The following is an 18415-nucleotide window of genomic DNA, read 5'->3' as shown; positions in this document are numbered from 1 at the left end:
ACTAACTTAAGACAAAATCCTAAACTTACTACTTTTGGTATTCATAGAAGGCATTTAGTAATAGTAAAGTTAGGATTTTGTCTTAAGTCTGTCTTAAGTCTGTCTTAAGTCTGTCCTACTACTTTTGGTATTCACAGAAGGCATTTAGTAGAAGTAAAGTTAGGATTTTGTCTGAAGTTCGAATTAAGACAGACTTAAGACAAACTTAGGACAGACTTAAGAAAAAATCCTAACTTAACTACTACTTAATGCCTTCTGTAAATTCCAAAAGTAGTAAGTTTAGGATTTTGTCTTGAGTTAGTTCTGTGAATAGGGCCCTCTTACTGGAGTGCCTCCAATAGAGCAAGCATAACTACCCCTAAGTTCTCTGTTATAATACGTCAAAAAGGCCACGTGGTTCATAGTAGGTTTATTAACACACCAATCGTTCGTCGGTCAGAGATCAAGTCAGATGGAATTTTAACAGAATCCCAAAGCACCTTCAACCTGAAGGAACATTTCATTGTGATAAATAGAGGAGGGAGGGCTAGGGGAACAGAGGATAAGGGAAAAGAGAAAGGACAAGCTATACAATGGTTAAACCCTATGGTCAAGTCATTACAACACATCTCCTTATCACCCTTATGAAAGGAATAAACTATATACAATTTTGAAAAGAGAAAGGAGGGATGCATAGACAGATTGATATGGCATTACTACATTTTGAAATCCTTGTGCCATTTAGGTACCCTTTTTTCCCTTTTTGTCTTCTCTGCTTCTTAGGTGTTCCCGCTCTTATTTGCCTGGGCTTGATTATGTTGGGTTGAGTTTGAAATATGTGTTACATTCCTAAATTTCGAGATTGTGTCCATTCCTCAGATCTGATCATTCCAAAATGTGACAACATTCTTTCCCACCCATGTTACTCTGACAGGTTTAGAGAAATGACGACTCCCCTTTATTCCACCTTCAGATAATTTGATCTTCACCCAATCTCCCTTCTTGAGATTTGAAATCATACTACAGTTTTTCTTGTCATGTCTTTGATTATACTTGTTTTGCTGTCTATGCATTTTATCCTTCCTGTTCCCTGGAGACTACTGCTTGTTCTTCATTTTTTAAGCCAATGAGCAGACAGTTTGCTTTTGGGTTGCCTCCCTTTAACTGAAAAAAACACAGTGAAAAACCTGTGACGGTGTTTGGGGTGGCACGATATGCCCATAAGGTTTCTTGAAAAGCTTTGGCTAATTTATCGGTGCCCTCTGCATGCACTCTTTGATCATGTGGTTCAGGTGTTCCATCATGCCATTCGCTCTAGGACAGTAAATGGCTGTTTTTATATGCTTTATGGATAGTTTCTCTAAAAATTCCTGCTTCTGGTGTGAAGTGTAATGTACCCCATTGTCCATTATTAAAACCTCTGGAATCCCTTCTTTGAAAAAATATCTTTTAAAACATTAAGAGTGTACTTGTTTTAATGTGGTGAACACGTTGTCACATTGTCAGGCGGACTTAAGTCCACCTGACAACAACTCTGTCATGGATAGACCGACTTCTGATCGGCAGTCCTGACTGCTTCATTAGGATGCGACCGAACACTGTTCAGTCTCATTCCTGCACTTACCTATGGGAGCATGTATTACGGCCATAAACTGGCCATAATATCAATCAATCAATCAGGAGTTTGTTAAAGCGCGACTACTCACCCGTAAGGGTCTCAAGGCGCTAGGGGTGGGGAGTGGGGGGGTGCAGGTTCCATTCCATCAAGGAGGGGGTCTGTCGAAGAGCCAGGTTTTGAGGTTTCTTGCGAAGATGGGGAGCGATGTTGTCTGTCTGAGGTGGAGCGGAAGGGCGTTCCATGCTTTGGCCGCGAGGAAGGGAAGGAATACATGCTCCCATAGGGAAATGAGGGGGTGCTGTTCATCCCAGCACCTTGCTTAGAATTTTGAGTGAAATTAAGCAAATCAGGTTGGGCTTGGGCCCCATTGCCTTTACCCCCACCACCCTCCTTGCCCTCTCCCTGCACAAGGGGGAGGCTACACCCTTCCCCACCCCCTTTTCCCCATCGTTCCCAGTCTCCACTCTCTTCTTGCGGATGGGGGTCCAGGAGACGGAGAGTACACAATGGGATCTGCTGTTGTTGTTGATTGTCTCTTTACTTCTTCGTGTCTCACATGTTTGACGTCTCAGCTGTTTTTAGTTGCTTAGGTAACATAACCTTAAAACGCAATGCAGAAGTGGAGATGCATATTATACAGCTGATATATATATATATAAATAGATATGTGTCTAACCTGAATTGACTGCTGTAGCAGTTTCTTAGTCCCAATTGGTGGGTCATTGTTTCATTTGTTTCTTTTTGATGGACTGCTGTACTGGATTGCACTGTTTTTATTTTCTGTGGCAATGACATTTGTACTATGCTGTCAAACTGTGTATTATGCAACTGCTAAGTTAAAACACGTTAAGAGAAATTCTGCCAGTCTATGGAAGGACTTCACTTCATCTTTTCTGGTAGGTACTGGTGCCTTCCTAACTGACTCCACCAAATCAATTTTTGGTTTCTTGCCTTCTTGTGATATTGTGTGACCCAAATATTCCACAGAGGTTACCCCTATGCAACATTTTTCTTTTTTATGGTTAACCCTGACTCTTTCAGTCTGTTTAACACTGCCATGAGAGTGTTATCATGTTTCTCAACGCTTTTGCCAAAAATCAAAATATTATCTTGAAAACAGATGGTTTTGGGAATGTACTGTAATAAGTGTTGCATTATTCTTTGGAATGCAGCCAATCCAAAAGGAATTATTTTGTATTGGAGTGCTTCTAAAGGGGTTAAGAATGACGTCAAATGTCCTGAAGAGGGGTCTAGCTCCACCTGCTGGTAGGCCGAGGATAGATATAGAACACTAAAATAAGAAGCCTTGTCAATTAATGTAAGGATTCAATGGATTTGGGGTAATGGATGACGATCCACCCAAATATTATCATTTAAGTCCCTGGGGTCTACACATAATCTAATTTGGCTTTGGTGGCTTCCAGGCAACTACAATCGGGGCTAACCACTCCAAGCATTCTATTGGTTCAATTACATCTAGTTTGAGTAATTTATCTTGCTCTTCCTTGAATGGTGTATGAAGGAGGTGTGGAATGGGTCTGACTATGACTTTGTGTACAGTAGCTGACACATTTAATTTGAGTTTGATGTGATAGTGGTAGTTTTTTAGTAATTGTAGTTTGTCTGAGAACACCTCAGGAAAATGATTGCAACCCTCTTCCCCACATATTGAAGGATTTACTACAAGGTAAGGATCAGAACTGTTGGGATACCTTTCTGATGCTTCCATCCAGAAGTTTCAACCCCTTTTTGTGATGTATACATTTCCTATTGTGCTTCTGTCTTTTAAAAAAATTCTCGTTTTCACCTTGCCTTCCAGCGGTATTGTATCCCCTTTGCAACCACCAGGTCTAATGACCTGTGGTTATAGTAACTTGCTACTATTGGGAAACATAGAATCACATTTTCCCTTAGTCAATAAGGTATGTGGAGAACAGGAATCTACAAATACAGTTACTGGCTCATTATCTAATAATATTTTACACAATATAAAATTCACATTTTTGTTTTGCTCAGTCACTTGAAAAGCAAACTTATTTTCCTCTTGAGTGCTAGGTTCTACTCTTTGCACCTGTTTGCCTGGAAAGTTCCTGCACACTCTGGCAAAATGTCACTTCTTATCACATTTTCTACATATAGATGTTCTGGCTTGGTAATGTAGTTAGCAAAATGACCGATGTTAACCCAACAAAAACATTTTGTTTTTCATTTGCTGCTGCTTGCTTGTGAAAATCATAATTTTTGCTGGTATAATGTTTGTGAAAGTCATCAGTTTTGTATTAGACTGGACCTCCCACTTTTTTATGACATTAACTTTAGCAGGAGATGTTGACTGTCTTTCAGTATTTGCTCTCATCTCCTTCATACCCTCTGCTGTGTGTTCTATCCCAACTGCCACACCAATAGATTGTTTCAAGTCTAGATTCTGTGTGAGAAGTTTCTCCTGTTCTTTGGGATTGTGGGTACATCTGACCAACTGATCACAAATTAAGGAATCTGTTAAGGAGTCAAAATCACACATTTTAGAAAATCCTTTTAATGTAGCAATATAAGCCGTTACTTTTTCTGCTTATCCCTGAATACTCGTGAAATATTTCTTTCTTTCTAGGACCACATTTATTATTTTCCCAAAAGCCTGATACACATTTACTTGGTCCTCTTCCTCCTCTCCCTCATCCTCTTCTGTCTGGGTTATGTCTTCATATATTTTTCTTCCTTCTATCCCCAGATTGTGGGGCAGGATGTGCTGGTCCTTAACTGCGTCAACCTTTCCCCACCTATCACGGTTAAACAGGATCCAAAGAGTTTTGTTAATTGTTTCCAGGGTAGAGTAGGTTCTCCTTCTTCATTCAGAAAAGGTGGAGGCTGGGACATAATTGCCGTTGCCATTGTACAAGAGGGTAGTTACAACACAAATTTTTTAATAATATATATAAAACAATAAAATGCAATATGACCTTTTATGTATCGCGTATGTTCACGATGCAATAGCTGGGCTGCCAGTTGTGGTTGAAAGGTTTTCCTTACGATGCGCATTTCTGTCACCGTTGTGGCCTATAGAATGGTGCGCATGGTCTGTGAGTTTCCTCAGAGATTTTCAGGGGCTGGGCGTTTATTGCCTCAGTTCTGGCGCTCAGTTCAGAACTGTGAGGCTGAATATCACAAAGTTAATCGGCAGCCAGTTACCCCATGGTGCCTGCCACATAGTGCCGGGATTTACAGGGGAGCACCCTAGATGCCCCCCAGGGCCACAACTGTAGGCTGCGGAGGTACGGGGGCCCTGGTAGGGACTCCCAAAGGCACTTTCCGAGAGCCTTTTTGTGTCTGAAAGGCCGGCATGGAAAGGCTGTCTGAAACCTAACTTGTCATCCTGACGGCAGAAACGCCGTCCATAAGGGATTACGGTGCAGGTCCGACCAGCCGGAAGACTCCGGGAGCCGGTCGGAACCGCGTCAGAATGACCGGCCAGTTTACGTTCGAACCGCAGATATAGTAATTCGGAGGTCAGACTGCAAATCTAACTATGTCGGTCGATAAGCCTCTGACCACGGTCAGAGAGCTTCCGACTAGTGGTAGGAGGCTTTCAAACCGACATTGTTATTGGCCCCTAAGTGTTGAACATCCTGGAGCACTAAATGAAAAGGTTAACAACCTTTCAGAAATTAAGGTTATTTATAAAGCTGCAGCCGGATGGAGAATTTGTATTTTTCATTTTTTGAGAGTTAACGGATCCTCCTGATATTGCTAGGCAAAATTTCACAATTGCCATCCACACAATGATTTACAGTATCTTGAGGATATTCACGAGTATCTGCCATCAACCTGTAAATTTACTGAGAACAGGCTTGCTGTGCAGGGTCTGTTTTCTCTCGGACACTACTCGTTGAGATGAAAACTGCAGGCTCCTGGCTAAGTACATCAAATAGGGGGAGATGGTGTCACTGTCCCCTCACAGCCACTCGTCGCCAGAGTTATAATAATTCAAAAAAGCCTCATGGTGGGAGGAGCTACGACACCAACCAAGATGGCCGCATAGTCCCCCGGCTCCGCTGACCTCCGTCCTATGCTCTATTATGCTGTTGCTTATCCTGCTTACCTGCACCGGATCCGGTTGTGTGATCCGACCCGCATTCCAGGGGTGCAATCCCGGAGTTTCTCCGCCGTTGTGGAACGGAGCTACGTCGACAGACTTTTTTGATTGTTTCGCTACCATCAGCTGCCTGGTGCCCTACAGTAGGTGAGGTGACGAGTGACGCACGGTGCTGTGTGGGGGGTCCCTGACCGAGGGCTCGGCATTCACATCGCCGATTCCCCCGGGTCGGTGCCTCGCTGCGTACTACTGCTCGCTAACCGTCAGTCCCTCATGGCTTACTCCTGCTCCGCCTAATTTTGCCCCGGAGAAGGTGCCTCTCCGTGGGGACCACCATGTTGGAGGATGGAAGGCATCTAGCGGAGCAGGCTCGAACTGGCCCGTCACTACGAACGGTGCTGGAGGCACTCATTGCACTTAAGGGAACCATTGAAGTCCAGACTTGCAGTTTGTTGTCTGTGACGGATGGACTCACAAGCCTGAGACCGGATCCTGACTCGACACCCGCGACCCGGCAGCCAGCCTGCTTTTCAATAGACGTTTCGGAGACGTATCTTGACCCGGCGCTGGAAGCAGAGTTTGCCCCTATTGTATTGTAACTACCTGAATGTACTGTGCCTGGTCACCCAATGGAACCGTTGGAACCCCTGATTGTGTATCCCTCGGAACATTTACATGTCGTCCCCATTTTGGAACTTTCCACTTTCTATCTTTTGCTGTTTTGGACCGTGTCGACTCCCCTCCCCTGTCGGTCCTTCAAGATGGCGGTTGGGGTAAAGCTTGGCTTCGAAGGCAGGGAGGGGCAACATTGGTACCAGCCATCTGCATCGGGACCTGCCGTTCTTTTCTCATCTGGGTACTCCTGTTTTGTAGACTTTTGCAGTATTTTGTGGAAAGGGCTTTCTTTAATTGACGACTTCAGTGAATTTGATCGACGGGGCCAGGGTTGAGATTTTTATCTGGGTCTCTCATTGTGGCACTATGTTTAACGGGATTGTTTTTATTGACCTAACGGAGTCCTGGGCGGGGCTGGCTATGACGGGGGAAGGAGACCGGGAGTCCGTAGAAATATGCCCTCCTCCGCTTTCCCTCATCGAGTGGGGTTCTTTGCCTTTTCTTCTCTTTCCCTTTCTTCTATATTTCGGGTTCTGGTTACTGGGCGACAGGCACGCTGCGAGGGGGGTGGCCGTAGTCATCAGCAGGGGTGCAGGTTGGGGGGGTGGAGGGATGGGTGTTCGTTAAATTTTTGTTCTATGGCCTCTTTTTCCTTCTCTTCCCTTGTCTTTTCTTCTTTTTCCTTTTCCGGGTTAGTGTAGTGGGTTCGGCTTTCTTACATCCTTTTTTCTACATCTGTACCTTGCCCTTTTTTGAGGTTTTGGTGCTTTGGGGCGGACGATAATGATGGCGTAGACGAACAATAATGTGCTAGCTTATCCTGAGGCCGTATGTCTTAACGCCGTTGACTTACATGATAGCGAGATTATTTTGGACACGTTGTTCTTTTGCTCGCCCCCCCTTGTGATCCGAGACACTGTATGATACCTGATCTTTTCTACTTATTATTGTAAAATGAAAACCTCCTATCCTGTTTTCGAATTGAACTGCTTTCGCAACTGATGCGCTTTGTGGATGGGGTTCCTGTGCTCCCCAGGGAGGCGGGTTCGAAGTTGGATTATAATAACGTACTGAAACGCTAGCGGCCAGCCCTGGGGGTTGTAGGCCCTTGTCTGTATTTGATTGCTAATGTTAAATAAAGGTTTTCACAAAAAAAAAAGCCTAATGGTCCTTAGTAGGTTTATTAACACACCATCAGATCTTCAGTCAGAGATCAAGTCAGATGGAATGTTAACAGAATCCCAAAGCACCTTCAAATGGAAGGAACATTCCATTGGGATAGAAAGAGAAGGGGGAGTAGGGGAACAGAGAATAAGGGGAAAGAGAAAAGACAAGCATTGCATTGAGTTAACCCTATGGTTGTCATTACATCCTTCTCCTAGTTTTTTCAACAGCTGCGGGCAATCGAGAGCACACGCCCTGTAAGTAGACTTACACATCCTCGGCTGATGAGGCCAGGTGAGCCTGGCCATGACTGGTCACCCCCTTCTGCTGATGAGGCCAGGTGAGCCTGGCCATGACTGGTCACGCCCTCTCTGCTGATGAGGCCAGGTAAGTTTGGCCATGACTGGTCCCGCCCTCTCTGCTGAAGAGGCCAGGTGAGCCTGGCCATGACTGGTCCCGCCTCCGCTGCTGATGAGGCCAGGTAAGTCTGGCCATGACTGGCCACACCCCCTCTGCTGATGAGGCCAGGTGAGTCTGGCCATGACTGTTTACACCCCCTCTGCTGATGAGGGCAGGTTAGTCTGACCATGACTGGCCACACCCCCTCTGCTGATGAGGCCAGGTGAGCTTGGTCATGACTGGCCACGCCCCCTCTGCTGATGGGGCCAGGTGAGTCCGGCCTGACTGGCCACGCCGCCTCTGCTGATGGGGCCAGGTGAGTCCGGCCATGACTGGCCACGCCCACTCCGCCCCCCTCTGCTCACCAGGTGAGTCCGCCCATGACTGGCCATGCCTCCTCTGCTGATGAGGCCAGGTGAGTCTGGCCATGACTGGCCACACCCCCTCTGCTGATGGGACCAGTTGTGTTTGGCCATGACTGGCCACGCCCCCTCTGCTGATGAGGCCAGGTGAGTTTGGCCATGACTGGTCTCGCCCCCTCTGCTGATGAGGCCAGGCAAGCTTGGCCATGACTGGCCATCCCCCCCCCCTCTGCTGATAAGGCCAGGTGAGTCTGGCCATGACTGGCCACACCCCCTCTGCTGATGGGACCAGGTGTGTTTGGCCATCGCCCCCTCTGCTGATGAGGCCAGGTGAGTTTGGCCATGACTGGACACCCCCCTCTGCTGATGAGGCCAGGTGAGTCTGGCCATGACTGGCCACACCCCCTCTGCTGATGGGACCAGGTGTGTTTGGCCATGACTGGCCATGCCTTCTCTGCTGATGAGGCCAGGTGAGTTTGGCCATGACTGGCCACCCCCCCCCCCCTCTACTGATGAGGCCAGGCAAGCTTGGCCATGACTGGCCGCCCCCCCCCCCTCTGCTGATGAGGCCAGGTGAGTCTGGCCATGACTGGCCACACCCCCTCTGCTGATGGGACCAGGTTTGTTTGGCCATGACTGGCCATGCCTCCTCTGCTGATGAGGCCAGGTGAGTTTGGCCATGACTGGCCACCCCCCCCCCCCTCTGCTGATGGGACCAGGTGTGTTTGGCCATGACTGGCCACGCCCCCTCTGCTGATGAGGCCAGGTGAGTTTGGCCATGACTGGTCTCGCCCCCTCTGCTGATGAGGCCAGGCAAGATTGGCCATGACTGGCCACCCCCCCCCCTCTGCTGATGGGACAAGGTGTGTTTGGCCATGACTGGCCACGCCCCCTCTGCTGATGAGGCCAGGTGAGTTTGGCCATGACTGGTCTCGTCCCCTCTGCTGATGAGGCCAGGCAAGATTGGCCATGACTGGCCACCCCCCTCTGCTGATGAGGCCAGGTGAGTCTGGCCATGACTGGCCACACCCCCTCTGCTGATGGGACCAGGTGTGTTTGGCCATGACTGGCCATGCCTCCTCTGCTGATGAGGCCAGGTGAGTTTGGCCATGACTGGCCACCCCTCCCCCCTCTGCTGATGAGGCCAGGTGAGTTTGGCCATGACTGGCCACGCCCCCTCTGCTGATGAGGCCAGGTGAGCCTGGCCATGACTGGCCACCCCCCTCTGCTGATGAGGCCAGGTGAGTCTGGCCATGACTGGCCACACCCCCTCTGCTGATGGGACCAGGTGTGTTTGGCCATGACTGGCCATGCCTCCTCTGCTGATGAGGCCAGGTGAGTTTGGCCATGACTGGCCACCCCCCCCTCTGCTGATGAGGCCAGGTGAGTTTGGCCATGACTGGCCACGCCCCCTCAGCTGATGAGGCCAGGTGAGTTTGGCCATGACTGGTCTCGCCCCCTCTGCTGATGAGGCCAGGCAAGATTGGCCATGACTGGCCACCCCCCTCTGCTGATCAGGCCAGGTGAGTCTGGCCATGACTGGCCACACCCCCTCTGCTGATGGGACCAGGTGTGTTTGGCCATGACTGGCCATGCCTCCTCTGCTGATGAGGCCAGGTGAGTTTGGCCATGACTGGCCACCCCCCCCTCTGCTGATGAGGCCAGGTGAGTTTGGCCATGACTGGCCACGCCCCCTCTGCTGATGAGGCCAGGTGAGCCTGGCCATGACTGGCCACCCCCCTCTGCTGATGAGGCCAGGTGAGTCTGGCCATGACTGGCCACAGCCCCTCTGCTGATGGGACCAGGTGTGTTTGGCCATGACTGGCCATGCCTCCTCTGCTGATGAGGCCAGGTGAGTTTGGCCATGACTGGCCACCCCCCCTCTGCTGATGAGGCCAGGTGAGTTTGGCCATGACTGGCCACGCCCCCTCTGCTGATGAGGCCAGGTGAGTTTGGCCATGACTGGTCTCGCCCCCTCTGCTGATGAGGCCAGGCAAGATTGGCCATGACTGGCCACCCCCCTCTGCTGATGAGGCCAGGTGAGTCTGGCCATGACTGGCCACACCCCCTCTGCTGATGGGACCAGGTGTGTTTGGCCATGACTGGCCATGCCTCCTCTGCTGATGAGGCCAGGTGAGTTTGGCCATGACTGGCCATGCCTCCTCTGCTGATGAGGCCAGGTGAGTTTGGCCATGACTGGCCACGCCCCCTCTGCTGATGAGGCCAGGTGAGCCTGGCCATGACTGGCCATGCCTCCTCTGCTGATGAGGCCAGGTGAGTTTGGCCATGACTGGCCATGCCTCCTCTGCTGATGAGGCCAGGTGAGTTTGGCCATGACTGGCCATGCCTCCTCTGCTGATGAGGCCAGGTGAGCCTGGCCATGACTGGCCATGCCTCCTCTGCTGATGAGGCCAGGTGAGTCTGGCCATGACTGGCCACACCCCCTCTGCTGATGGGACCAGGTGAGTTTGGCCATGACTGGCCACGCCCCCTCTGCTGATGAGGCCAGGTGAGCCTGGCCATGACTGGCCATGCCTCCTCTGCTGATGAGGCCAGGTGAGTTTGGCCATGACTGGCCATGCCTCCTCTGCTGATGAGGCCAGGTGAGTTTGGCCATGACTGGCCATGCCTCCTCTGCTGATGAGGCCAGGTGAACCTGGCCATGACTGGCCATGCCTCCTCTGCTGATGAGGCCAGGTGTGTTTGGCCATGACTGGCCATGCCTCCTCTGCTGATGAGGCCAGGTGAGTTTGGCCATGACTGGCCATGCCTCCTCTGCTGATGAGGCCAGGTGAGTTTGGCCATGACTGGCCACGCCCCCTCTGCTGATGAGGCCAGGTGAGCCTGGCCATGACTGGCCACCCCCCTCTGCTGATGAGGCCAGGTGAGTCTGGCCATGACTGGCCACACCCCCTCTGCTGATGGGACCAGGTGTGTTTGGCCATGACTGGCCATGCCTCCTCTGCTGATGAGGCCAGGTGAGTTTGGCCATGACTGGCCACCCCCCCCTCTGCTGATGAGGCCAGGTGAGTTTGGCCATGACTGGCCACGCCCCCTCTGCTGATGAGGCCAGGTGAGCCTGGCCATGACTGGCCATGCCTCCTCTGCTGATGAGGCCAGGTGAGTTTGGCCATGACTGGCCATGCCCCCTCTGCTGATGAGGCCAGGTGAGTTTGGCCATGACTGGCCACGCCCCCTCTGCTGATGAGGCCAGGTGAGCCTGGCCATGACTGGCCACCCCCCTCTGCTGATGAGGCCAGGTGAGTCTGGCCATGACTGGCCACACCCCCTCTGCTGATGGGACCAGGTGTGTTTGGCCATGACTGGCCATGCCTCCTCTGCTGATGAGGCCAGGTGAGTTTGGCCATGACTGGCCACCCCCCCCCTCTGCTGATGAGGCAAGGTGAGTTTGGCCATGACTGGCCACGCCCCCTCTGCTGATGAGGCCAGGTGAGTTTGGCCATGACTGGTCTCGCCCCCTCTGCTGATGAGGCCAGGCAAGATTGGCCATGACTGGCCACCCCCCTCTGCTGATGAGGCCAGGTGAGTCTGGCCATGACTGGCCACACCCCCTCTGCTGATGGGACCAGGTGTGTTTGGCCATGACTGGCCATGCCTCCTCTGCTGATGAGGCCAGGTGAGTTTGGCCATGACTGGCCATGCCTCCTCTGCTGATGAGGCCAGGTGAGTTTGGCCATGACTGGCCACGCCCCCTCTGCTGATGAGGCCAGGTGAGCCTGGCCATGACTGGCCATGCCTCCTCTGCTGATGAGGCCAGGTGAGTTTGGCCATGACTGGCCATGCCTCCTCTGCTGATGAGGCCAGGTGAGTTTGGCCATGACTGGCCATGCCTCCTCTGCTGATGAGGCCAGGTGAGCCTGGCCATGACTGGCCATGCCTCCTCTGCTGATAAGGCCAGGTGAGTCTGGCCATGACTGGCCACACCCCCTCTGCTGATGGGACCAGGTGAGTTTGGCCATGACTGGCCACGCCCCCTCTGCTGATGAGGCCAGGTGAGCCTGGCCATGACTGGCCATGCCTCCTCTGCTGATGAGGCCAGGTGAGTTTGGCCATGACTGGCCATGCCTCCTCTGCTGATGAGGCCAGGTGAGTTTGGCCATGACTGGTCTCGCCCCCTCTGCTGATGAGGCCAGGCAAGATTGGCCATGACTGGACACCCTCCTCTGCTGATGAGGCCAGGTGAGTCTGGCCATGACTGGCCACACCCCCTCTGCTGATGGGACCAGGTGTGTTTGGCCATGACTGGCCATGCCTTCTCTGCTGATGAGGCCAGGTGAGTTTGGCCATGACTGGCCACCCCCCCCCCCCTCTACTGATGAGGCCAGGCAAGCTTGGCCATGACTGGCCGCCCCCCCCCCCTCTGCTGATGAGGCCAGGTGAGTCTGGCCATGACTGGCCACACCCCCTCTGCTGATGGGACCAGGTTTGTTTGGCCATGACTGGCCATGCCTCCTCTGCTGATGAGGCCAGGTGAGTTTGGCCATGACTGGCCACCCCCCTCCCTCTGCTGATGGGACCAGGTGTGTTTGGCCATGACTGGCCACGCCCCCTCTGCTGATGAGGCCAGGTGAGTTTGGCCATGACTGGTCTCGCCCCCTCTGCTGATGAGGCCAGGCAAGATTGGCCATGACTGGCCACCCCCCCCCCCTCTGCTGATGGGACCAGGTGTGTTTGGCCATGACTGGCCACGCCCCCTCTGCTGATGAGGCCAGGTGAGTTTGGCCATGACTGGTCTCGTCCCCTCTGCTGATGAGGCCAGGCAAGATTGGCCATGACTGGCCACCCCCCTCTGCTGATGAGGCCAGGTGAGTCTGGCCATGACTGGCCACACCCCCTCTGCTGATGGGACCAGGTGTGTTTGGCCATGACTGGCCATGCCTCCTCTGCTGATGAGGCCAGGTGAGTTTGGCCATGACTGGCCACCCCTCCCCCCTCTGCTTATGAGGCCAGGTGAGTTTGGCCATGACTGGCCACGCCCCCTCTGCTGATGAGGCCAGGTGAGCCTGGCCATGACTGGCCACCCCCCTCTGCTGATGAGGCCAGGTGAGTCTGGCCATGACTGGCCACACCCCCTCTGCTGATGGGACCAGGTGTGTTTGGCCATGACTGGCCATGCCTCCTCTGCTGATGAGGCCAGGTGAGTTTGGCCATGACTGGCCACCCCCCCCTCTGCTGATGAGGCCAGGTGAGTTTGGCCATGACTGGCCACGCCCCCTCAGCTGATGAGGCCAGGTGAGTTTGGCCATGACTGGTCTCGCCCCCTCTGCTGATGAGGCCAGGCAAGATTGGCCATGACTGGCCACCCCCCTCTGCTGATGAGGCCAGGTGAGTCTGGCCATGACTGGCCACACCCCCTCTGCTGATGGGACCAGGTGTGTTTGGCCATGACTGGCCATGCCTCCTCTGCTGATGAGGCCAGGTGAGTTTGGCCATGACTGGCCACCCCCCCCTCTGCTGATGAGGCCAGGTGAGTTTGGCCATGACTGGCCACGCCCCCTCTGCTGATGAGGCCAGGTGAGCCTGGCCATGACTGGCCACCCCCCTCTGCTGATGAGGCCAGGTGAGTCTGGCCATGACTGGCCACAGCCCCTCTGCTGATGGGACCAGGTGTGTTTGGCCATGACTGGCCATGCCTCCTCTGCTGATGAGGCCAGGTGAGTTTGGCCATGACTGGCCACCCCCCCTCTGCTGATGAGGCCAGGTGAGTTTGGCCATGACTGGCCACGCCCCCTCTGCTGATGAGGCCAGGTGAGTTTGGCCATGACTGGTCTCGCCCCCTCTGCTGATGAGGCCAGGCAAGATTGGCCATGACTGGCCACCCCCCTCTGCTGATGAGGCCAGGTGAGTCTGGCCATGACTGGCCACACCCCCTCTGCTGATGGGACCAGGTGTGTTTGGCCATGACTGGCCATGCCTCCTCTGCTGATGAGGCCAGGTGAGTTTGGCCATGACTGGCCATGCCTCCTCTGCTGATGAGGCCAGGTGAGTTTGGCCATGACTGGCCACGCCCCCTCTGAGGTTCCGTGACAATTGTAAGTGGTGTTTTCGACTCACACGAATATGGTCGAGTCTAGTATCTATGAACCGCAAATGACGAGTTTAGCAAGTGTGCGCAGTTTCGCTGTGCTAACTTAAACCGTTCGTTTGTTATGTGGGTTTGTCATCTGTACCCACGGGTTCCATCTTAGATACGGCATCCATTTTGTCTCTTGCCCTCAAGTAGCCAGCGAACGGACGCTGTCCGCTTCGCGACCCTGGGACTCCCAAGATATTTGCGGAAGACACATGTTCTTTGAAAGTGTCTTTATGACGAGGGGGATGCTACTGTAAGGCAGATGGCGCCGCTCGAGGCTCATCTTGCCGCACGGGCTTATTGTCTCAGCCGTGCATCTCATTAGGCACGTCCCTTTGATGCCTGTATCTCGTGCTTCTCGACACTCCCCTTTTACACCCTTTCCGATCTCCCCACTGTCCCCGTCTTCCTCTGCACCTGTCTTCGTTCCTGTTTCGATCTACTTTACTGCTGATTGGAATTTGCTAATGGTGGGAAGATGGGTTTTTACAGTTGGGAACCGCCAAATGTTTCCGCACTTATGTTCCGGATCTTGTGTGTTTCAAAGTGATCTAAGCGACCCCTCTGAGAGCGACTTGTGGGAACCAGGTTGTAAACTATTGTGTATCATGTTATCCTATGGGTAGAAACTGTATAAAAGGAGCGATCCACAAATACAATTTGAAGCAGTCTCCCCGAACTACACTCGATGTACTTCCTGTGACTTCTGTGTTCCCTGCAGTAAATAAACCTTGACTCTTTGACGCCGAAGGAAGTGTCCCGTGTCTCTGTGACTTGTACGCCGGAGCAGGTTACCCACGAAGGTTTCAGGTGTTGTGCCCTGGCACCGCTGGGTCCAAAAGAACCCAGTCCTTCAGTTGGCGCCCAACGTGGGGCTGCATCAGTGGTACCGGTCCAAGCCTGACGATCGTGAGGAACTTCGTGTGAAATCTCCGAGGGAAGGTGCACCCCGCTTCATCGATCCTGTTGTCGAAATAAGTGGCCCGAAGACTTTTCCCGCGAAGATTCCCGCCTCCTAACGGCTGCGACGGACTGCTACCCTGACTGTAGACCTGTTTTGGCGCCTGGCGTAGACCTTGGTATAGCGAGACGATTGACGGGCCTTCCTGAGGTCGCCATTGATCTTTGAGTTAAGTATTTGTGGGTCGCTCCCAGAGTTCTTTGTTGTAAACACTTTAGCGAGTGTTTTTGTTGTAGACACTTTAGCGGGTGTCTTTGTTGTACACGCTGTGTGAGTGTTTTTGTCGGTGACACTTTGCTAGCGTACTTTGTTGTTGTTGTATTTGTTTGACGACTGCAGCCGCCAAAGACCGAGGGTTTTGTTCTTGCTGGGACTTGGTAAATCCCGTAACCCTTGAAGTTTGTGAAACTCGGCTAGTGTGCAAGATGCCTGGTCGCAGTACTTTGTTCAGTTGCTTTAGACCTTGTGGTGCGGATTCCCTGCTGGAGGACTCGTGTCCGATACCTCCGGTTGGAACTCCTACATATGACTTATATAGCAAACATGGGCTAGGCCCGATTGCTTTTAACGATTATTGGATCAAATATACAAAGAAAGACGGCGATCTTCGTTGGCCACCTCACGGTAGCTTCGAAGCGTCGATCTTAGATAATTTGGAAATAAAGTTGTTCGAACGTAAATCAAGGCCGGCCATGTTTGATGCCTTTCGGTTCTGGCGCAAAGAAGCCCGACAGAAAGAGATCAGACAAAATAAACGTAGTCAGCGAGATACTGTTGCTACTATAGTAAAGAAAGCTGAGCAGTTTCAGCGTGATAAGGAGGATAAGGATAAGGAAGTGTTTGAGAGATTACAGCGTATGTCCATAGACAAATGCTATCCTGTTTTGTCTACGGAGTCGGATAAGAAGGAAGAGGCAGTTGAGGATTCTTTAATGTCCTATCTTATGAAGTCGCCACCTCCGTACGTACAGGGTACCGCAGTTCCTGTGGTCCCTGCCGTACCTGCTCTCCCACTTGTTATTCCTCCGCCTATTCCTCAACCTGCACCCGCTCTTCCGACTGTTCCTGCTCCTGTGCCTGTGTCTATTCCTACTGCTCCTCCGCTTCCACATACTCCTGTTCCCGCTACTGCTCACACTACTGCTCCTGTGTTGTTAACCCCTGTTGCTGCTAACGTCTCTACTCCTTCTCTTGTTAGTCCTGTGTCTTACTCTTCTCCCTCTACTCGTAATCGTGATTCTCCCCTTGCGACAAACTTCTTTCAGTCGCTCGGACCTGTTTTTGGGTCTGCAGGTTCTGATGGTCCACAGAGACGTAGCCAGCTTCCTGGTAATAGAGAACGTGTTGCGCTATACAATATGGCGATGGGTTGGATGATAAACCCTGTTAGAAATCCACCTCGTGTTGTCCTCGAAACGTTTGATCAATTCAACATACCTACTCAGAGATATGTGTTTGATGAAATGTGCAAGTTCTTACATGATCAGATAGCGGCTGTTGCGCCTGACGAGGTGCTGACCGCCCTGTCTAATCTTCGGCTTCAGTTCGCAACTGGACTGATAGTCGATACTAATGTCCGACGTGCTATTGAACGGTTGCTATCTCTTCGTCCTGCTCCTATTCCTCATGCATTGTTCGTTGAGGACATTGAACAACGAGATGGGTCTGGCCAATATCCTATGCGAGAAGTTCCGCCAGTTTGGGTACCCGCTGATAATACTAATGCTAATGCTCCAATACCAGCACATTTCCAGAGAGTGTGGATACACCTCCCTTGGAAACGATCGGAAGTGCTTCAGGTGAAACAAACTTTGCCTGATCCTCGCAAAAATCCTGCGGGGTATTACAAAGAATTATCGCAGCTCGTAGACGCTACGATAATGAATCTGGCCGATATCGACATGTTGTTTGGCAATGTCGTACCGCAACCGGTATGGGCCAAGATTCGTCACCAAGATCACGCGAATGAATTAGGTGGTGATTGGGCTGCCATTACAGCGGCAGACGCTGGACAAGTGGCTGCTACTAAACCCGATCAGTTGATTGAACTTCTTCCCCAGCGAATCATTACGTTAATGAAAACGCTTATGCCAGCTATGAGGGTAAATTGGGACAAGTTGTCAGCCTGTAAGCAGAAGAAAGATGAGAGTGTTTCAGACTTCTTTACGAGGTTCGAGGAAACATTCGTCGATCATAGTGGGCAGGATATGGGTACTGAGGGTGGACAGAGGCTGTTTGTGGATAAATTTGTATCGAACTTATTGCCCGACTTGTGCAGTAAATTGAAGAATTCAGAAAGTGCGTGGGCCGTTTCTACCTCAGCTCAGATTCTGGCTACGGCACAATATTACGAAAATAGAGAAAAAGAGGAAAATGACCGTGCCGATAAAAAGACGAAAGAGCTGAAAACTAAAGTGTTGTTACAACAAGCATATCCGCCGCGTTCTAGTCAGAATGCGCCTCAGCAGAATAGATCGCAGTCGCAATCGAATCGATCGCAGCCGCGTAATGATTCATCTTTTCAGAGATCTTCGTTGGGGTACAACCAATGCGCTTATTGTAGACAGGAGGGACACATTAAATTTGATTGTCCTGCTTTAAATGACCGTAGTGGTGGTAATTCGTCTAGAGGAGGTCGTGGTGGTGCGCAGAACGCATCACGTGGTAGAGGTCGTGGTGCTCAGAACGACCGTTCTGATAACTCGTCAAATTCTAATAATTGTTTTGACCAACGTGGATCATCGCAAGGACGATCTGCGCAGTACAATGTAGACGATTATTACGTCGATCAGGGAACTGACGATAGTAATTACTAGGACAGCCAAAGACAAGGAGAGGGAGTGGTATCAGTTCCGGTTGATCAGAGAGGGCCTTACGTCGCAGTTGCTACATCGGGCGTCGTTGAGCCTTTTCTGTTGGACACTGGTGCAGCGAAAAGTTCTATCATGCATTCGAAACTCCCTGGCGCACCTTTGTCTGGCTTAACAAATGTATCCGTTGGATTCTCTGGCGCCCCCGTTAGCAATCCAGTTTCGCGCCCTTTGCCCCTTAAAATTGGGCCTCGTGAGCTCGAAGCTCCGTTGATTTTAACCACTGGTTGTGGTGAAAATCTTTTGGGTCTGGATTTGCTTAA

General features: G+C 51.6%; 1 protein-coding gene across 1 annotated transcript in view; it reads right to left on the bottom strand.

Moving 5' to 3' along the window:
- LOC147706701 (solute carrier family 22 member 7-like) overlaps window positions 1-18415 on the bottom strand; it is a 217545-nt gene that overhangs the window by 32360 nt on the left and 166770 nt on the right. The gene's annotated exons all lie outside the window — the stretch shown is intronic.

The sequence above is a fragment of the Lissotriton vulgaris genome, chromosome 6 (assembly GCF_964263255.1).
Source record: "Lissotriton vulgaris chromosome 6, aLisVul1.2, whole genome shotgun sequence".
Lineage (NCBI taxonomy): Eukaryota > Metazoa > Chordata > Amphibia > Caudata > Salamandridae > Lissotriton > Lissotriton vulgaris.
This window is presented reverse-complemented; position numbering and strand designations above follow the sequence as displayed.